Here is a 22,955-nt window from a genome sequence, read left to right as displayed (position 1 = left end):
CTTTACTTTCAACAAACACATTCAGAGTTCCTCTTTTCTCCCTGTGAAAACATTTAAAACCTTTAGAATCACGATTCAATTTAATATCTGACGACAGAAAATATGACAAAAATAAAAGTCCAGATTTTAAAGAGTGAATTTTCCAGCTTTAGAATATTTTAAAGAATCTTCTAAAGAAACTTTGATCAGTTTGTTCAGAACAGTTTGACAGAAGAGTTTCTAATCATTGAATTAAAAAATTTAAACGTTCACAGTAAAGTTATTGATCCTCTTCTGATGAATGAATATGAAGGAGAAATTTTGTACAGCTCTGTCTTCTTATTAAAAGAACAACTACCCAAAACATTGTTGTTTCTCTTCCTCCAGCTCGCGACATCAAAGTGGTTCGTCCGATTTACGGCGTGGAGCTGTTCGACGGAGAGACGGCTCGCTTCGAGGTCGAGATCTCCGAGGACGACGTGCACGGACAGTGGAAACTGAACGGAGAAGTCCTCAGCCCGTCCTCTGTGAGCACACCTGACGTTATAACTGACACACACACACACACACACACACACACACACACACACACACACACACACACACACACACACACACACACAGGTCAGCCTGGTTCTTAACATGTGTCATGTGTGTGACAGGACGTGGAAATCATCGAGGAGGGAGGAAAACACACTCTGATCCTCTACAACTGTAAAGTTCCCATGACTGGCGAGGTGGATTACACCGCTGCCAACGCCAAGTGTTCAGCCAACCTGAAGGTCAAAGGTAAACCAGCTGCTCTCACCTGAACATCAGACACCTGAGATAAATCTGAATCTGAATTTTTAGAGCCAGACATGAGAACAAGGATCAGAGCAGGTTTCTACTTAATCCTTATTTTAATTTAACCTGAGAGACAACAATCAGGGAGAAACCTGTCTGAGCTTTATTACCAAAGAGGGAATTATTATTATTATTGTTATTATTATTATTTTTATTATTATTATTATTATTATTATTATTATTATTATCATTATTATTATTATTATTGTTATTATTATTATTATTATTATTATTATTATTATTATCATTATTATTATTATTATTATTAGATTTACAATTTTTTTTACTATATATATATTTTTTATTGTTATTATTATTAAATGTTGTAATAAGTTTTAAGTTTTTATATTATCACCATTGTTTATTGTAGCTCTTCATCTATGTTTTTAAGACAACTATAAATGAGCTGAAAGCATTAGAAAGACATTTATATGCAGTTTATATATATATTTATATAATTTGTGTTTACTGTCATTTCTCCTCTAATCTCAATTGTGTGATAATTTGTTCCACCCTCACAGAGCTTCCTCTGAACTTCCTCACGCCGCTGAGTGACGTTCAGGTGTACGAGAAGGATGAGGCGAGGTTCGAGCTGGAGGTGTCGAGAGCTCTGAAGAGTTTCCGCTGGCTGAAAGGATCTCAGGAGCTTCAGCAAGACGACAAGTACGAGATGATCCAGGAAGGAAACATGTACGTCCTGCTGATCAAATCCGCCGCGTACGACGACGAGGCCAAGTACATGTTTGAGGCCGAGGACAAGAGGACGACCGGCAAGCTCGTCATTCAAGGTCCCGACAAATTTACAGATTTTATATCATTCAGAAGGAACCACGCTTGGGTTTAGCTGATGCACGTCACTGATTTAAGGCTGTGTAGAATTTTAATACTATCTGTAGTTTTCACCTCAGATTTAAACCTCAGCTGTTCTGCAGGTCGCCCAGAGCTCTGTCGTTATTCTTGGATCCAGACGTCTGACTTGGTTTTGTTCCCGGCAGGTATCCGTTTGGAGTTTGCCAAACCGATTAAAGACGTGACGGTGAAGGAGCGGGAAACGGCCGAGTTCAGCGTGGAGCTCTCCCACGATAAGATCACCGTGGTCTGGTACAAGAACGACGTCCGGCTGCACCCCAGCAAGGTGGTGCACATGCAGGATCAAGGAAAGATCCACACACTGGCCTTCAAGGAGGTCACCATCGACGACACGTCCATGATCAAAGTGGAGGCCATGGACAAGACCATGACCGCCATGCTCACCGTCATCGGTCAGTTTCAGGGTTAATGTGTCTGTTAGAGGTTTATGTATTCAGTCAGAGGCTGAGGGAGGATGGTCATAGAGAGTACTGAACCTCAGCACCCGGTCTAAATATCCTGCTCTGTCCCTGCAGAGGGAGACCTCTACTTCACCACCAAACTGCAGAACTACACCGCTGTGGAGAAGGACGAGGTGAAGCTGGTCTGCGAGCTGAGCAAGGCCACGGCTGACGTGAAATGGTTGAAAGACGGGAAGGAGATCACTCCCTCCAAGAACATCACCATCAGCACCGACGGCAAGAAACGTATCCTGACCGTCAGGAAGGCGGAGAAGGCCAACATTGGAGAGTACACCTGTGACTGCGGCTCAGATAAGACCACAGCCAACCTCAACATCGAAGGTGAGTCCTCAAGAGATACGTCATGGTTTATATAATGGGACTCTGCTGACAGTCTGACCTCCAAATGTAGAGTCAAGTTCATCTTTACTGAAGATAAAAACATTATTATAGGGATCAGAATCTGAGAGGAGGGGGGAAGTTAAAGATACACGTCTAAACAGGACTGTGAAGGATTCAGGATCTCACATTCAGGAGCACAGAGTCCCCACTCAGCTGTCTGTGTCCTGATCTTATCACCTGCTTTAAATAGCAGAGTATCGTCAGTGTAGTTCAGGACAGTAATCCTGTCTCTGAGCTCTGTCTCTCTCACAAGAACAGGAAGGGTTTCTAAACATGAATCAGAAAGGCGATCTATAACAGAGCAAACCATCAGAGACAGAGACCTGCAGGGGGCGCTGTTGGCTCTTTAGGGTTCTGTTCACTAATTGTAAACATCTGTTTCTCCTCAGCTGTTCAGACTTATCATGATTAAACATGGTGGTTTTGCATGTTCATGTAACATCAGCTTCAGCCTCTAGGGGGCACTGACAGCTCATTTGCTCACCTCACTGATGTTCTTCCTCCTCGTCTTCCTCTGCAGAGCGTGACATCAAGGTGGTGCGCCCGCTGTACAGCGTCGAGGTGACAGAGACGGAGACAGCAAAGTTTGAGACGGAGATATCGGAGGAGGACGTCCACGGAAACTGGAAGCTGAAGGGAGACCCTCTGCATCAGTCTGCTGTGAGTCTGCCTTCACTGCGTCACAACTCCACCTTTACCTGAGGGTGGAGAAGCTGCTTCACCACTGAGCAAAGCAGGAGATCAGAGACCGGAGATCAGAGTTCAGCACCGCGCTCAGAAAAGTTTCTGTTTCATTCTTAGAAACATTCATTCAAACTGAAGTGTTCCTGCGTCCTGCACATCACACATAGACTGAAGTTTTTACAAAGATATGCTTATACTGAACTTTATTTATTTTTTTTACATTCTTTTTATTGATTTTCACATTGAAAACAATAGCTCAGGACATCTTAACATACTTTTTGCATAGTTGGTCTAATATTCACATCCAGCATTCATCAGTACAGCGTAGAACAGTTGTAATAGACAGTTGTATTGTACATTAGTAGAACAATCCTTAAGCCATTAAGTATCTTCATTATAAATTGCACTTAATATTTAGAAGATTCAGAGGTCTCTCCCATTTTCTTTTAAAAAGATGAGCTCTTCCTCCAATGCAGTATCTCAACTTCTCTAAAGTGACAACATCAGATATCAGAGACTTCCACAATATAATAGATGGAGATTCATCTCCCACCCATTTTGTCATTATAGCCATCCTTGCCAACATTAAAAGAAATTGAATTATTTCATTTTGTGTCCTCAAAGAGTCTGGTACACTTCCAAGTAGGCATAAAAGTGGTCTAGGAGGCAGATTTTGCCCTATCACCGTACTTATTTCTCCACATACTGCCCTCCAGAATAATTGAATCTTTTCACACTCCCAGAGACAGTGTGTTCTAGTTCCAGTACTTGTTTTGCACTTGGGACAGGTTGGGGAAGCTCCTGCTGTAAACTTACTGTAAATATATATTTAGAGATATAACCATTATGCAATATATTGTAGTGCAATTCTCTATATCTGTTGCATATTGAAATCCTGGAGGGCAGCGTCAGAGCTTCCCCCCATGTCTCTTCATCTATTGTCACATTTAGGAGTCTACACCATGATGTTCTTAGTGGTGCAAGTTTGTCCAAGTTTAAATTCTGTAACTCAGAATAAAATCTTGATATAAAGTGATCATGCTTCGAATGATTCAGGAAGAATCTTTCTAACATGTGAGAACCACTGAAGAAATTTAGGGTATTTGCCTTCTTAAATATATAATGCCTCACTTGTAAATATTTGTAGAAATCCTTGGTGGGTAGATTGTACTGATCTCTTAAAAGTTCAAATGTTTTGAAAGTCCCATCGCCATAGAGATCATATACCCTCTTTAAACCTGCAGTATGCCATGACTTGAAATTTGGTTATACTGAACTTTAATTACTGGACTGGGATTGGTTACTTGTTGTGTGATAATGATAATAAAGCGTCTGTTTTGATCGCAGGATGTTGAGATCAAGGAGGAAGGAACCAAGCACATGTTGATCCTCTATAACGTCCGCATGGACATGGCCGGAGGAGTCGACTTCTCAGCTGCCAACGCCAAATCCAACGCCCAGCTGAGAGTGAAATGTAAGAGCACGTTTACTTCCTGTAGGGCTGATCCAGCTGAGATGAGTTTACATCCTGAGACCTCATCAGTTCTCTTTCAGCATCATGTGAAGAATATTTAACAGACATGAAAACTTCATCCAGAAAAAGAGTTTACTTTTTGTGTCACTGTGAGATTTAAGAGGAGAGAGCGTGGACTGAAGGAGAGCGTTTTGAAGCGCCTGCAGACGATCATGTGACTTTGACAAGATGTTCAGATGTTCTGCAGTGAGATGAAGAAGTCAAACACGAGAGGAGTCAGTGAAGAGATGGTTTAAACATGAGTCTGAAGAAGGTTTAAATATGAACATGTTAAAGTTATAATCAGTGATATTTGTTGCTGTTTCCTCTGAGATGAACTTGTCTGTAGATTTCAGTCTCTATGAAGTAGAGTGAGACCAGCTCCTCTTTATCTCAGTCTTTGAGTCCAGCAGCTTGTGGTGTCCAGTGTCTCTCCTCTTCAACCAATCAGCAGCTGAGTTTATTTTAGAAGTGTTATCTTAAGTGAGAGGCAGCTCTCTGATTGGAGGAACAGCCCAATTGGAGGAACAAACAGCTCTCTGATTGAAGGAACAGCTCTCTGCTTCTCTTTGAATCAAACCTGAGCTCGGTCAGACAGATGCATGCTGGTACGTGTGACCATGTCCTCCTCTTCCTCTGCAGCGCGGTCCATCGGGGTTCTGAATCCTTTGAAGGACGTGACGGTGACCGCCGGAGAGACCGCCACCTTTGAGTGCGAGCTGTCGTATGATGGCATCGAGGTGGAGTGGTTCCTGGGAGGACAGAAGATGGAGGCCAGCGACCGGGTGAGTCAGAACATCACAAATGTTTCTGTCTCCACGAGACCTCAAGAAGAAATCTATCATCTCCATTTAGAACAAAAACATTTAAAGATTTTATATTTTCAGAAAACATCTGCAAACCGCTCGATGTGTCTCAATCTGTTTTTAATCTAAACATGTTTCAGAGTTAAAATTCTGAGCTCTTCCTGTGAGTTTGCAGCTGCAGTGTTTAGTTGTATCTTAGTCAGCACCTTGTTCCCCGTCCTGTCTGAGTGTTGGTAACCTTAGTCCTCATTTAAAAGTCCATTCAGAACAAATCATAAAGACCTGTATCAGGTCTGAGTCTTTGCTCTCTGTCAGATTGCACTTTGATCAGATCAGTCGGTTTCTTGAGGAGCGCCTCTTCTCTCCTCTCAGACTTCTGTTACTTCTTCTCTTTAAACTTTTTGTTCCCTTTAACATCAGCTGACATTAAGTTTTGCGTTTTAATACTTATTTACTTCAGCTTTCTTAAGATTATCTGCTGTGATCTGGTGTCTCTTTAGTTTGAACACTCTCATTAGTCATTAATCCTTCAGATCAAACTCTGACTCAGATACGAGACGTAGAAGCAGACAGATATAAAGGAGTATAATAAAGTGTATTAGTACTTTAATAATCAGTAACCTGAGGTTGATGAGTTAGATGTAAACAGTTTAACATGTATATGATTTTATAGTTATAGTTGTTTGTTCAGTCGCTCTTTGACTCCAGAGATGTTTCATAAACTGAGAGTTTATCTGTTGTAGAAATGAATAAACGTTCTTAACGTCGGAGCTCCGAGTTTAACTTCTCTGTTTCTGAAACGTGGAGTCGACTTAGAGACAGATCTGACTCTCTGAACATGCAGGAGTCAGCTGGGGTTAAAAATAACCAGAGATAGCTGTTATCTGTAACACACAAACACACACACACACACACACACACACACACACACACACACACACACACCTCCTTATATGTACAAAGAGCAGCAGTTAGCAAGAGTGAGCTAGCGGCAAACATGTACTGGTTCTGATTGTCTCTGATTCAGATTGGGCCTCATTCACTAGTAAATGCGTAGAAATGTTCTTGATTTGCGCACAAAATAAGTGCTTACGCAAAATAACCGTCGGATTCATGACACGTGCGTACCTGCCAATTTTGTTCTCACTACCTTCCGTATATTAGTGAATCAGAATCATTCTAAATCAACAAGCGCGTGCCCGCAACCTGCAATCAGTATACTACCATGCCCCAATTCATCCTTATAAGGACATCTGTTCGGTGCATCAAGATGCTGAATTTCACCTCGGCAGAAATAGAGGTGATTGTTGCGGAGGTTGAGGCAAGAAAACAAACACTTTTCCGAAGCGTATCAGCAAGAGTCACCATGACAGAAAAATAAAGCCTGGGTTTCTTACTGATGCTGTTAATACTGTCTCTCCTGAGGTTTGCACCGTGGCTCAGGTTAAGAAAAAATGGTTTGATATTAAAGTGGACACAAAAAATATGACTAGCAGAACAGAAAAAAGGAACGAAACTGGACAAGGACAAGGACCACCTGATCTGACAGCTCAGCTGCAATTATTGGAGACACCTCCATATCATGAATAAGTTCCCGAAATGAGGGATAAAGTGATGATATTCAACTGTCTCCTAATGGTAATTCATTTCATTTAATGAACACAGCACGCCAGAATTATCTTTTACACTTTCTCAGGGGCATAGAGTAACTTGCCACCAGCTCTGCCCAAACACATCCAACGAGCCTTCAGCAGCCCAAATGTGTGCTCTACTACGGCACGCACGTGGACATGGTTGTTGTTATAGCGCACCTCTTGGAGGGGTTTCAGGATTCACGAGACATAAGCCAGGCCATATCTCACGTAGAAACAACAAGATATTAGCATAAACAGGATAGAGACCTAAGCTAAATATAACATAAAATATGCTAATATTGACAAAAACAGTAGCTAACCTTGGACTAAAACCTTGAAAATAGAAAATGTGATGAGTTTCCTGCCTTTCTTTTTGCCAGATGGCTATATGTCATCTGGCTTTTTTCTTTTAATATGTCATGCATTAGTTAAAAGAGTATGTGTTCACAGCTCTGAGAAAGTTGGTTGTCATCATTTGTGCGTACGCATGGTCTGAGAAAGTTCTATTTTTGTTCGCAGTGTAAGAACAAATTCAAGTAAGAATATATTGATGAATCCCAGATTTTTTGTGCTTCAAAAAGTTGTACGCACGGTTTAAGCACGGTTTAGTGAATGAGGCCCATTCTGTTTTCTGACAAACCGACAACAGCTCCATTGTTTCACCGACATGTTTATCTGTAATCTGATTCAACACGAGGACGATTCAGACCTGAAGATCAATAAGTGATGATCAACTTCAGTCTGCAGAGACTTCATGAGAGGAAACACAGATTTATTATAGAGATGGAGGAAAATATAACATATACAAAGATCAGTTATAGACTACAGAACTGATAGATAAGTCATATTTAATCGTGTATTGATCAGCTGAAGTCTTTGCACTAAGGCAAGAGTGTCAGTGAGTTTATGGATCTCTGTTTGTTACTGAAATCTTTATTTATAAAGTTTATCAAACAAAAACTCATGAACATGAAAAATTAACTGAGTTATATCAAACTGAGTCTGAGCTTAGACCAAACTAAATAAAGTTAAATAAATTAAACTGATTACTTTTAGTCAATCAGAGTTTTGTCTGATGATTCTTCGATGACAAAATAATAAAGTCAAACTAACATGTTTCTCCGTGTCTCCGTGTCTTTGTGTCTTTGTGTCTCTGTGTCTCCGTGTCTCTGTGTCTCCGTGCAGGTGAAGACTCGTGTCGCAGGTCGTGTTCATGCTCTGACCATCAGAGACGTGAAGCTGTCCGAGGCTGGAGAGGTCAAACTCACCTCCAAGGACTTCCATACCCAGGCCCAGCTCATCGTCGGAGGTGAGCACTCAAACGCACTACAGACAGTAAACGCATCACGGCAGGGCCACACGTCCTGAGGTTTGGGTTATCATTACCTCATACATGTGTGTGTGTGTGTGTGTGTGTGTGTGTGTGTGTGTGTGTGTGTGTGTGTGTGTGTGTGTGTTCAGAACCGCCTGTGGAGTTCACCAAGCCTCTGGAGGACCAGACGGTGGAGGAGGAGGCAAGTGCCACGCTGGAGTGTGAAGTGTCCAGAGAGAACGCGGAGGTGCGATGGTTTAGAGAGGGACAGGAGATCAGAAAGACCAAGAAGTATGACACAATCGCCGACGGACGCAAGAGAACGCTGATCATCCACGACTGCACTCCAGACGATGCAAAGATGTACACATGTGACGCCAAGGAGTTCAAGACTTCCTGTTTCCTGGAGGTCACACGTAAGTTCTCGTCACTTCCTCTCTGCAGATCAGTGAACAAGCTTCTGTGCAGCGCTGAAACAAATCATCAGAGTCAGATATGAAGTGAAGCTAACAGAGTGTCCTTCTGCTCGTCCACAGCTCCTCACGTGGAGTTCGCGAAGCCTCTGCAGGACGTGGAGGTCAAAGAGAAAGAATCAGCCAAGTTTGAATGTGAAGTGTCCCGAGAGTCTGCCAAGGTGAGACCTGCTAACCCCTAACATACAGCTCTGCTAACGGCTCCATGTTGACGGTGTGATAACTCTGTCCCTGGTCTTCCTGCAGGTCCGTTGGTTTAAGGATGGCAGTGAGATCAGGAAAGGAAAGAAGTACGAGATCATTGCGAAGGGAGTCCAGAGGATCCTAATCATCCATAAGTCTGTGTTTGATGATGAAGCTGAGTACGAGTGTGACGCCAGGACCTCCAAGAGCTCGGGCATGCTCACTGTCATTGGTGAGAAACAAATTTAGTAATTCATTCTGTTGAATTCAGCATTTACAAAGTCTCACAGCAGTTTGACTTGAAGGCAGTGTGCCTTTATGAGTGTTAAAAGAACACGTCGGAGCAAGCAGAGAGAGTCCCTGACAGTCGAGGCTGAGGGCAGAGTGTCTTTGTCCTCACTGACGCCTGTTTGTGTTGTTCACAGAGGAAGCAGCTAGGTTCACCAAGAACCTGTCCAATGTGGAGGGGACAGAGACGGACAGCGTGAAGATGATCTGCGAGGTGTCCAAACCAAGCGCTGACGTCACCTGGTACAAAGGAGACGAGGAGCTGCCCGAGGGCGGACGCTACGAGCACATCTTGGACGGACGCAAGAGGATCCTGATCATCCAGGACCTGAGGATGCAGGACGTTGGAGAGTACAACTGCAGACTGAGTCCCACCACCAAGACATCCGCCATGCTCAAACTGAATGGTGAGAGCACAAGGACAAATGTGACTTCACTCAGACCTGATCCCTGCAGAGCTTGAGGTGTTGTCTCTGCTTCGTGAGGGTCAGAGTGAGGATCATCTCTGAGTGTGACCAAACAAGCAGCAGCCGGTCAGGATAGCTTAGCATTAAGGCAACCAGCTAGCCTGACCCCTCCCAGAGTTTATAAGATCCCCCCGGCCATACCTATAGCTCCTCCCAGTTTCTATGCTATGCTAAGGTAGCTGTGCCCCCTTTTTCTGTTGTAATGCTAATCTAAGCTAGCCACTTTCATTCAAAGCCGATCTGATTTCTTCCCCTGTCTTTGCTCTGCTGAGGCCCTGTAGCTTTTCTCTCTGTTAGCAGCCTGCAGGCTAAGCTAGCTTCAGACAGCTGTTTCCCTTGTCACAGACTTCAGACAGAGAACAGATGAACTCAGTAAAATAACCTTGTTTCCTTCTCCTCTCCAGAGCTGGCTGCTGAGTTCATCGCCCGTCCTCAGAACCAGGAGGTGGTGGAGGGAGAAAAGGCAGAGTTTGCCTGCTCTGTCTCAAAGGAGACCTACGAGGTGAAGTGGTTCAGAGGAGACAAGGAAGTAGAATCTGGTGACAAATACACGATCATCAGCGAGGGAAAGAGAAGGGCTCTTATTGTGAAGAACTGCGAGCTGAAGGATGAGGGAGGCTACGTTGCCCACATTGGCACCGTCAGAGCCTCAGCGGACCTGTTCGTGATCGGTAGGACTTCCTGTTTCTAATGTTCTGTTTGATGACGTCAGAGGAGAGTTCGGTTCTGAGTTTGTGTTTGATTTCAGAAAAACTGAGGATCATCACACCAATCAGAGACACGGAGGTGAAACAAGGAAGTGAGATCGTTTTCAACTGCGAGACGAACACGGAGGGTGCCAAGGCCAAGTGGTTGAAGAACGAAGAGACCATATTCGAGAGCAGCAAGTACATGGTGGCTCAGAGAGACAACGTGTTCTCCCTGAGGATCAGAGACGCACAGAAGTCTGACGAGTCAAGCTACACCATCAGCCTGACCAATCAGAGAGGAGAGGCCGCCAAGAGCACCGCCAGCGCAAGAGTCTCAGGTACAGAGTCCACCTGCTGATGCTGTTTGTTCGTTTGTGTGTCGTCAGGCTCAAAGTGTGACTCTGATAGTTTAAGTGACTGTGGGACGGCTTCTCTGAGTCCGTTCAGTTAGTCTAAAACAGATCCGCCTGCAGAGCTTGAAGTTAAATGTGAATTCTTCACTGTGACCCCACAGAGGAGAAGCTGAAGTTCCTGGACCCCATTGAGGACATCGAGACTCAGGAGAAGAAGACCATCAGCTTCGCCTGCAAGGTGAACCGGCCCGAGGTGACGGTGAGGTGGATGAAGGCCGGCCAGGAGATGACGCTCAGTAAACGCATCGTCTACAGAACTGACGGCCTCAAACACACCCTGACCATCAAGGACTGCGTGATGGACGATGAGGGCGAGTACACCGCCATGGTCGGAGAGGACAAGTGCTCCGCCGAGCTGATCATCAGTGAGGCGCCAACGGACTTTACGGCACAGCTCAAAGATCAGACCATCACAGAGTTCGAGGACGCAGAGTTCACCTGCAAGCTGTCCAAAGAAAAGGCAATGGTGAAATGGTACAGGGAAGGACGAGAGATCAAAGAGGGACCCAGGTACCAATGCTGTGTCTGAACTCTGAGTCCTCTTCAGGTTTACTTCCTGAATCATGACTCTGCAGATTCTCATCACATCTCCTGTTTTTCAGATACCACATGGAAAAAGAAGGAAAGACATGCAGGCTGATCATCAAGGTCTGCAGACCGGATGATGAATGTGAATACGCGTGTGGTGTGGACGAGAGGAGGACCAGAGCCCGGCTCTTCGTTGAAGGTAAACTCAACACCTGCTCATGTTTTGAACCTGTTCCTTCTTTTGTTCCTCCTCACACATTGTTTCCTTGGTGCAGAGACGCCGGTGGAGATCATCAGACCTCCTCAGGACATGTTTGAACCTCCGGGCTCAGACGTTGTGTTCGAGGTGGAGCTGAACAAAGATAGAGTGGAGGTGAAGTGGATGAGGAACAACATGATCATCGTCCAGGGAGACAAATACCAGATGATCAGTGAGGGGAAAGTCCATAGGCTGCAGGTCTGCGAAATCAGACCTCGAGACCAGGGAGAGTACAGGATTGTGGCCAAAGACAAGGATGCCAGAGCCAAGCTGGAGCTGGCAGGTGAGTCAGATCTGAGTTCTCTCACAAACCTGGTCTGTGATGGATTCAGGGATTAAACTTAGAGTTTACAAATAAGAGCACAAACTCTCTGGGGGACCAGGAGTCTGAATCATGGACTGAGTCACTTTCTGAACCGGATTTCTGATCCACATGAAAGATCACTGAAGGACAGAAGTAGAAGAGTTCTTAGTTAAACTGAATCTCAAACTGTTCCCTCAGAAAAGTGAATAAATGGTGTTCATGATTTCATTTCTGTCCTTCATCTGCAGCTGTTCCAAAGATCAAAACCACGGACCAGAGTCTGGTGACGGACGCCGGTAAGCCCTTCGTCATGAGCGTGCCCTACGATGCCTACCCTCGCGCTGATGCTGAGTGGTTCTTTGAGGGTTCCAGTCTGCCTGTCCAGAACATTGACACCTCTATCGACAAGACTGAGTTCAGACTGAAGAGCCCCAGCAAGGAGGACCAGGGCCGGTACAAGGTGGTGATCAAGAACAAGCACGGACAGGGAGAGGCCTACATAAAGCTGGACGTGATTGGTGAGTCTCGTGAATAGATCAATGATGATCGATTGCTAACTGCAGGATTTTGTTCCTCTGGAGTTCAGAGGGGTTTGTAAGAGCCTTGCTGGTTGTTTCCAGATGTCCCTGGACCCATCAAGAACCTGAGAGTGGTGGACACTGCTGACGGTGAGGTCAGTTTGGCCTGGGAGGAGCCTGAGAGCGATGGCGGAAGTAAGATCATCTCGTACATGGTTGAGAGGCGTGATGTGAAGCGTAAGACCTGGACGCTGGCTACAGACCGGGCCGATACTCCAGAGTACTGTGTCAGCGGACTCCAGAAGGACTCCATGTACCTCTTCAGAGTCTGCGCAAGAAACAGAGTCGGAAGCGGACCCACTGTCGCCACCGAGGATGCCGTCCAAGCCAAGAACAAGTTTGGTAAGGAGCACTAACAGTTCCTGCATCCATGTTTGTTTGTGGACTGTGTCTCATTAAAGTTTCGACTCCATGTGTTTTTTTATCAGACGTTCCAGACGCTCCAGAGAACGTTGAAGTTGGTGTGGTGAACAGGTTTGGTGCCACTGTCAACTGGGAGCCCCCCAAGTTTGATGGCGGTTCTGAAATCACAGCCTATGTGATTGAGCTCCGTGACAGGACCTCTGTGAAGTGGGAGGCGGCCATGGTGTGTGGTGCAAATGACCGCTCGGCCGCGCTGAATGATGTCGTTGAGAACAAGGAATACATCTTCAGAGTGAGAGCGGAGAACAAGGCTGGCATCGGCAGGCCCAGCGCTGCCACCAAACCGGTCAAGATCATGGATCCCATCGGTGAGTGTGAACCTGGGACTCTAGTGTCTGTTGGATCTGTATGAAACGATCCTATGTCACCTGACATGTTGTTTTGTGTCTGCAGAGAGACCAAGCCCACCTTTGAACCTGAACTTCAGCGACCAAATCAAAACTGCTGTCACGTTGACCTGGGAGACGCCAACCAGCAACGGTGGTAGCATGATCACTGGATACATCATCGAGAAAAGTGACGACGGCTCCAACAAGTGGCTCCGCTGTAATGCCAGACTGTGCCAAGACCTCTCCTACCGGGTATGGACCTTGACCCAGAGTTTTTTTCTATGTGTCTGTTCTGATTTCCTCCCCGTTGATTTTGATTGTTGAGTTTTGTGTAGCTGGTGTTTATAATGAAGCTCCATGTCACGTTTCCACCTCTCATCAGATTGGTTCCCGGCTCATGAGATCTCTGTTGTTGTGTTTTTCTCTTTAGGTATCTGGTCTGAAACCAGGTCAGAAGTACCTCTACAGAGTCTGTGCTGAGAACGCTGCTGGAGTCTCGGACCCCGCTGAGCAGCTTGGACCCTTGCTTGCAGACGACCCTCATGGTATGAGACAAATAGTGTGATGAAGAGGAGATGAAGAACAGAGAAATATAGCGAAGTTTAAGACAACACTGTTTTTAGAACAAACTGGATCTTGATTTGCAGTCCGGATTTTTAAAGGTCAAACTGTCTTCCTGTCTTTGCCAGATAGCAGTCCATCGATAGCGTTGTAATACAGATCTGTGTTTGCAAACTTGTGTCTGATGCACTCTTTTAACCCCACAGTGGGTCCAACTTTGGACCTGAGTGCCTTCAGGAAAGGCCTGGAAGTGATCGTCCCTCAGCCTCTGACTATCAGAGTTCCGATCACCGGATACCCGACCCCCACAGCCAAGTGGACCTTTGGAGAGAAGGAGCTCACCACCGCTGACGAGCGCGTCTCCATGGTCACAAAGCCCACTTACACCGAGCTGACAATCTCTCCGAGTGTCCGTCCAGACAAAGGCATCTACAGCCTGACGCTGGAGAACGACGTCACATCCGTGTCCGGAGACATCGAAGTCAACGTCATCGGTACATACATTTCTTTCAAATTAAAACATAGTAAATATAAAAACTCTGAATCGTCTGCACGGTGAACTGAAGCCTCCAGACCAGGAGCACAAACGCTGGAACTGTTTCCTGTTTTACTTGTACAAAGATTGAATCTGTGTTTGGTACCTTTGATTACCCAGCATGCCCCAGTGCTCCCAAGGACTTCAAGGTTGCTGAGTTGACCAGACGTCACGTCCACCTGATGTGGGAGGTTCCCGAGCACGATGGAGGAAGTCCAGTCACCCACTACCAGATCGAGAAGAGAGAAGTGTCTCGCAAGACCTGGGCCAAGGTACTTCTGAGAGTTTAGCTCAGTGGTTGTATCACAGAGTGTCTGAGGCCCTTTTTTACTTCCTGCTTATTGCAACGGGTTCTATTCCAGGTGGCAACCGGCGTCCTGGACCTGGAGCATACAGTCACTGATGTGATTGAAGGAAAGGAGTATCTGTTCAGCGTTACGGCCTGCAACAAGTGTGGACCAGGAGAGCCGGCTTACATCGATGAGCCCGTCAACGTGTCCTCTCCTGCCAGTGAGTCTTTCTTCATCAACAGAGACGAACACAGAGGAGCATTATTCCTTTTCATTCTTTAACCGTCCTGCCGTGTTTTTTCCTCCAGCTGTTCCGGATCCTCCTGAGAACCTGAAGTGGCGTGATAAGAGTGGCAAGACCATCTTCCTGTCCTGGGAGCCTCCCAAGTACGATGGAGGTGCCCCACTCAAAGGTTACGTTGTGGACAAGTGTCAGCGTGGTACTGACAAGTGGGAGCCGTGTGGAGAGCCCAGCCCTGAGCTGAAGTAAGTCTTCAGGGTTTCGTAATGAACACTGTAATGAAGTGATTCTACTTCGCTGAGCCTGGTTCTTTATTTTGGGTCCGCTAAAATGTGTTTGTGCACTCAGGTTCCAGGTGACCGGCCTGATCGAGGGCCAGTGGTATGCCTACAGAATCAGAGCTTTCAACAAGCTGGGAGCCGGCCGACCATGCAGGGCCACCGATGAGATCCAGGCTGTCGATGCCAGAGGTAGACCAGCTCCTTCACTCCTGAGACTCTGGGCTTAAACTCTTGATTTAGTGGGACTAGGACAGAATGGAAAAATTCAAAGCCTTAAATAGATACTTAGAGAATCCAGACCTGTAGGACTAGACTAAGCCTTGTGAAATAAGGTTTAAGAGCAACTAAATGAGGATTAAGATAAGACAGATAAGATATTACTTTATTGATCCCCGGGGGGAAATTCGGTTGTTGCAGCAATCCAGACATAAGAACAATCAAGAATACGTTTAAATAAGTAAAAATAGATGAATAAAGAGAATACACATTTAAGATATATGCAAATGTTACAAGTGATTTAAAAAGTGGTAGTTACAGGCAGTATTAAAAAAGTTTTAGTAGAACAAATGAACCAGGATTTAGAGTAGATTGGGTTCAGGGGTAAGAATAATGGCCTGGTCTTCTGACACTTCTCATATCAAACCCTTACAGAGCCTCCAGAGATCCAGCTGGACGTGAAGCTGCTGGCTGGTCTGACTTCTAGAGCTGGAACCAAGATCGAGCTTCCTGCTGATGTTAAAGGACAGCCCGAGCCCAGGGTGAAGTGGACCAAGGCTGACCAGGTCCTGCGTGGTGATGACCGTATCACCATTGACACCACGCCGGGACACTCAAAGCTCTCCATCTCCAACACCACAAGAGGAGACACCGCCACCTACATCATCGAGGCAGTCAACATCTGCGGCCGCGCCACTGCCACCGTCGATGTCAACATTCTGGGTATGAGCCGTTCATCCTTTAGTCCGTCAGGCCAGCGTGAAACTGTATTTGATCTGGATGTTTAATCTCTCCGTTCGCAGACAAACCTGGCCCTCCTGCTGCCTTTGATATCTCTGAGATCACCAACGAGTCTTGTTTCCTGGCATGGAACCCTCCAAGAGACGACGGCGGCTCGGCCATCACCAACTACATCGTGGAGAATCGACAGACGGACAAAGAGGAGTGGGTGAAGATGTCGGCCACCGTGAAACACACCACCTTCAAGGCCTGCAAGCTCACAGCAATGAAGGAGTACATCTTCAGGATCAGTGCTGAGAACCAATACGGCATCGGCCAGCCTGCAGAGCATGCACCGATCATTGCTAAATATTCCTTTGGTAAGTTTCAGTTTCACTGTCTATGAATGTGATCGTCCGTTTTATGACCTTGTCCACAATGGTGAATGAATAACTTATTATAATAACAACCTCCTCTATCTTCAGATCCTCCTGGTCCTCCAACCAGAGTCACTCCCTCTGACGTTGCCAAAGACGCCGTGACCCTGACTTGGTTTGAGCCCGATGAGGATGGCGGTAGTCCCATCACAGGATACTGGATCGAGAAGTTTGATCCAGAAAGTGACAAGTGGGTCAGATGCAACAAACTGCCAATCAAGGACACCACCTTCAGGTAAATCGGCATGCCAAGGGACAGGGGTACTGGTTTGAGAGTCTACATGTGCAGCTGTGTTTCTAACCCTGCTGTCATGTGTATGCAGGGTGAAGGGACTCCCCACCAAGAAGAAGTACCGCTTCAGGGTTCTGGCTGAGAATCTGGCGGGACCTGGAAAACCCAGCGACGAGACAGATCCCGTCCTCATCAAAGACCCCATTGGTCAGTTAAATGTCAATCAGTGCTGATACTCTAACTCTACCATATTGACCTGTCATTGTAGGAGTAATTATTAACACCACTGCAATGTTTTCTAGATCCTCCATGGGCCCCTGGTAAACCCTGCATCAGGGAGATCGGTAAGACCACCGCTCTGCTGGCATGGACCAGACCGGAGCACGATGGCGGAGCAAAGATTGAAGGCTACATCATTGAGTTCCAGAAGACTGGAAGTGAGGATTGGATCCGCATCGCAGAGGACATCCCTCTGACTGAGCACCAGCTGCAGGGCCTTATGGAGAAGCAGGAGTACTCGTTCAGGGTCAAGGCTGTCAACAAGGCCGGAGAGAGTGAACCCAGCGAGCCCAGCGACCCTGTGGTCTGCAAGGAGAGACTCTGTAAGTCCAACAAGGATCCAGAGTTTCAATCTCCAACTATTCTAATCTTTGGGAGCTCTGAAGTGTTGAAGTTCATTTTTTTATCATTAATCAGACTTTGGTTTCAAAAACTGTTTTTCCGCCAAATGTTTGTGACCTTAAAGGTCTCATGAAGACAGGAACACAGCTGATCTATACATTAACATCAAAGCCACAGGCTCTTTTCCCAAACAGCTGTTTCAAAGTTAATCCAGACAGCTCTGTCATGGTTACAGCTGCAGTAAGACTCAGAGAGTTTTATCCATAGATTTTAATAAGTAAAAAGGAAATTTTTAAAGCTAATCTAGTTTTGTTGAAAGCTACAGTTAAATAAAGGAAACAATGCAAACAGACATGAAATCATTTGGGACAGAGCAGAAGTTATTGTGAATATGTTTAGTATGAGATTTGGGGATTTTTGATTCAACATTTTCCTTTCTTCCATCCTGTAGATCCTCCATCCATGCCTCAGTGGCTTGAAGTGTCCAACATCACAAAGATCAACGCTGACCTGAAGTGGCAAGCTCCCAGCAGTGACGGAGGCTCGCCCATCACCAACTACGTGGTGGAGAAGAGGGACGTGAGGAGGAAGGCCTGGCAGGGCGTGGACACCACCGTGAAGGAGCTGAAGTACACTGTGACTCCTCTCAACGAGGGCTCCCTATACGTGTTCCGCGTCGCTGCTGAAAACGCAGTGGGGATGGGTGAATTCTGCGAGCTGGAGGACGCCGTGCTCGCCAAAGACACTTTCAGTAAGTCCTGGACTTGAAAAGTAGTTCAGGTTTTCTTCTTTTCACCCCAAGGTCAAAACAAGACCACTGGTTTTACCCTGAACATCATCTCCTCAACACATTTACAAACAGTGTAGAAGTTTTATTTACAACCACACAAACTAATAACTCAATGTTTGTCCTCTGCAGCAACCCCTGGACCCCCCTACGCCTTGACAGTGTTGGAGGTCACCAAGAGACACGTGGAACTGAAATGGGAACCTCCAAAGAGTGACGGTGGAAGACCCATCACCAAGTAAGGCTTCAAACATTTCACGGCCTGAATGAGATAGACCAAAGTCCCTCTGGGCCTATTATAGATGTTCTTAGAGACCATAACCATGTTCCACGGAGAACCTTCCTCAATAGCTATCACTGAAGTCTGAAACCTTTGAGTCCTGCTGGTCCAACCTTCATGCTGTCCTTTAGTTTAATAGACTGAAGAACATAGAAACAAAAACTGTCCCCTTTGGTTTCCAGGTATGTGATTGAGAAGAAGGAGAAGCTGGGAACTCGCTGGCTGAAATGCTGCAAAACTCCAGACAAACAGACCCAGTTCAAGGTGACGGAGGTGGATGAAGGATCTGAGGTTCAGTTCCAGGTCCGAGCTGAGAACGAGGCCGGAGTTGGAGATCCAAGCGAGCCCACCATGACCATCACCATTGAGGATGCAACCAGTAAGAGAGCAGCAAATGTTCAAACACAGACCCTGATGCAGCAGGGTTTTCTATCAGATTAACTCATCCCGCTCTCTCTCCAGGTGCTCCATCTCCTCCTCTGGAAGTAAAGATCCCGGACGCCAGCAGACAGCACATTAATGTCACCTGGAAGCCTCCTGCAAAGGATGGCGGCTGTCCAATCTCAGGCTACCATGTTGAGGTGGCCGAGGCCCGTCCAGAGCTGAAGTGGCTCAGGGTTAACAACAGACCCATCAAGGAGCTTAACTTTAAGATCGATGATGGAATCAAACCAGAGAAGAAGTACGTCATCAGGGTACGCGCCATCAACTCCATCGGTGTGAGCGATCCCTCCGAGGTCTCCGACAAGGTCTTCACCAAGGACCCCGACTGTAAGCATCACCAGAACTTAACACATAACACAGAGAGCTCAGAATGATCTTTGACTAACAATCCTGCCCTGTCTTCCTAAGGCGCTCCAACCATGGACTTGGAGGCACAGGACATGGTAGTGGTTGAAGGAGAGAAGCTGCATCTGAACATCCCCTACATGGCGATCCCAACACCCAAAATGGTTTGGCAGAAGGACACGGTGGAGTGTAAGGCTGACGACCGGCTCTCCATGAACGTGGAGATGCACAACGCTCACTTGGAGCTGCTCAAGTGCAAACGTGCCGACGCCGGGGCCTACGTCATCACCCTGGAGAACAGCCTTGGGACTGCCACCGGGACCGTCAACGTCAAAGTCATCGGTGAGGAGTCCTCCATGTGTCTGTGAAAGTTAAACTGTCTTTATAGAGACTTAGCTGCAGTTTTAGACTACGGTAGTGTAACCTCCTCCCACAGCTCCACAGTAATCATATGTTTCATATACTCTTCTTTCTGTCCAGTGTATCTCAGTAAACAGGTAACAGGTTTAGATACTTTCATTGCATGTATTACAGGGAAATGGTACCAACATATTCACACATTTTCAAATCGCTATAAGTTCCTCTGCTGCTTCATCACTCTGTCTGGTGTCTCCTTTGTCCACGCTGTCACTTCTGTGTAATGTTTATGCAGCCTAGATAAAAGTAGCATCCACACACGCTTTAGATCATTGACAGCCACCCTGAGGTCCCTCTCTGGTTTGTTGACTGTCTCTCGAGCTGTACATACGTGCATTTGGTGGCCACCATGTTGTTTTCATGAGGAAGAAGTTACCATATTTGGGCACAAGGGTGGAGCTTGAGAGGAGAGAGGGGTCAGACAGTTATGGATGCAGTCTGTCAGTGGCTAATGAATGACTTGCTTAGAGCTCGTTTACCATCGTGTTCCCAAGTTATCAGACCAAAGCAGCAGAGTGAGCTTGGGGAACAAAGCAGACGCTGTGCTTTTTATCTGATAATCCTGTCAGGTCACTTCTTCAGAATTAGTCAGAATCATAAAACCATGGCTCTCCCTCTGCAGGACTCCCTGGTCAGTGTAAAGACATCACCTCCAGCGACGCCACCAAGAACTCCTGCAAAATCAGCTGGGTCGCCCCAGAGGACGATGGAGGTTCCCCCATCGTTAGCTACACCCTGGAGCGCCGTGAAGCCTCCAAGAAGACGTATGTTCCTGTGATGTCTACAGAGGATGTCCTGACCTACAACGTCAAAGACCTCTTCGTCAACTGCGAGTACTACTTCAGAGTGAAGGCTGTGAACAAGGTCGGAGCCGGACAGTATCTGGAGCTACGCAACCCGGTCATCACAGAGGAAGTCAAACGTGAGTCCTCTTCATCTGTTCATGTTGTAAAAACAACCTTGTGAGGTCTGATCATCTGCTCCTCCATCAGTTTCACCAAACAAACAAACAACTCTTTATCACTCCACAGAGAAACCAGACCCGCCCATCCAGGTGGAGGCTTGTGACCCCACATCCAAGTCCATCAAAGTCACCTGGAAGGCTCCAGACTGCGATGGCGGCTGTCCCATCCAGGGATACATCCTGGAGAAGATTGAGAAAGATGGCGACCGCTATGAAAGGGTCAACCCAAGCCTGGTCCCTGGTTTCTCATTCGTGGTGCCTGACCTGAAGGAGGACATGGAATACCAGTTCAGGGTCCGTGCAGAGAACGCTGCTGGTGTCAGTGAGCCATCACGCAGCTCTCAGCCGATGAAGGCTGCAGACCCTGTTGGTAAGAAAAGCAATGATCCATGCATCCGAGGAGCTCCTGACAGAAATGCTGAGCGATGCTCCTGTTCCTCCTCCACAAATTCACCTTCTCACATTCCTCTCATTTTAGATAAACCAAAGGTCACCCTCCATGCCCGCGTGCAGTCCGGTCTTTGCGTCAAGAAAGGCGAGGAGATTCGAATCGATGCTTACATCTCCGGCTCCCCGTATCCTAAAGTCACCTGGCTGAGGAACGATGACGACGTTACTAAAGAGCCCAGCAAGAAGGGAATGCCAGTGGTGAGGAGGAAGAGCAGAGCCAAGGTGTGTGTCTTCCGAGAGACCAGGGTGTCGTAAACATTTATCTCAACGTGTTTCTTCAGACGTGATTTATGTACTATGTACGCCCTCCTTAGGTTCTTGAACCAGAGGAGGAGTTTGTGACTCCCATGCGTGAGCGTCTGGGACTGGATCAGACCAAGAGGGGTCAGACTGCTCTTATGATCCGTGATGCCATCAGACTCGACCACGGAAACTTCACCATCCAGGTGGAGAACACGCATGGTGTCGCCAAAGCCTCCTGCATCGTCAATGTGCTCGGTAAGACCAGGACCAACTGACGCTCCTCTTGACCCTTTAATCAGTCTGTAACACTCATGAAATTATATTAAAATCAAAATATGTGTCATAGGACTTAGTAATAGGGCTAGAGGTCCAGCTCAGGAGCTTTGTGAAAAATGAATAAACACCAACACAATTCAAGTTTAAACGGTTGTATTGAAACATAAGAATAATTCAACAGAAATCACTTGATAATTCAAGGAACAAAATGCCAGTAAAAATAAATTTACAAATATAAACATGATTTGTCAATATGTAATAAAGATGAAAGAATTCAAGAAAAGCTAGCTCAATAAAGTTGAGTAATATATAACATTCACGTGGAGTTAATGCTCTAAACCAGTAACTGAAGAACAAACACTTTCTCTCCTGTGAACCACGTTTCTGACTAAAACTGGAGGTGAAATATTTCAACAATGCAAAAACAAAGACACTTCTCTGTCTCAGGACTCAGTCTAGACTCTTCTGTGCATCATTCACACTGCGACTGTTCAACAGTCTTTGATTTCAACTGTGACCTCTGACATCTGCCCTGCCACAGACAAACCTGGCCCTCCAATCCACTTCACCTTTGACGAGATCAGAAACACGTCGGTCATCTGTAACTGGGAGCCTCCTGAGGACGACGGCGGCTGTGAGATCCTGAACTACATCCTCGAGAAGAAGGACAACAAGAACGAAGAGGTCGGCTGGATCACCATCACCTCCACTCTGAAGGGCACCAGCTGCCCCGTTGCCAAACTCATCGAGGGGAAGGAGTACATCTTCAAGGTCACTGCCGAGAACAAGTTTGGCTGCGGGCCGCCATGCTACTCCAAGCCGCTTGTTGCCAAGAACCAGTTTGGTGAGTACCGAGCGGTGATGAGCCGGAGGGACGGTTAACGCAGAGGATTTATTATTGTCACCATATCCAGAAAACCCTTAAACACACAGAGTGCTTCAACAACAGAATTATTCTGAGCTCCTGAGGAACTGACGGTTGATGTCAGTTTGTCGTGCTAACACATATTCACAATAAATATACTCAGTCTTCAAGTCAAGACCAACTGAAGACCCAGGAAGCTTTAAAGGGTTCACAAAGTTCATCAGAATCAGTTCAGTATTTCTAAGAGGAACTCTATGTCCTGATCTGGTGTTTATTTTTCATCAACTTGGACTTTTGAACCCAAACTTATCATAAATAGACTACTATTAT

The 22,955-nt window shown here is 46.2% G+C and overlaps 1 pseudogene; it reads left to right on the top strand.

The window, feature by feature from the left end:
* The window catches only part of LOC117820290, a 186,938-nt pseudogene that overhangs the window by 94,688 nt on the left and 69,295 nt on the right, over nucleotides 1-22,955 (top strand).

This window comes from Notolabrus celidotus, chromosome 10 (assembly GCF_009762535.1).
Source record: "Notolabrus celidotus isolate fNotCel1 chromosome 10, fNotCel1.pri, whole genome shotgun sequence".
Taxonomy (NCBI): Eukaryota; Metazoa; Chordata; class Actinopteri; order Labriformes; family Labridae; genus Notolabrus; species Notolabrus celidotus.
The sequence above is the reverse complement of the archived record's forward strand: the minus strand, read 5'-3'. Positions and strand labels throughout refer to the sequence as shown.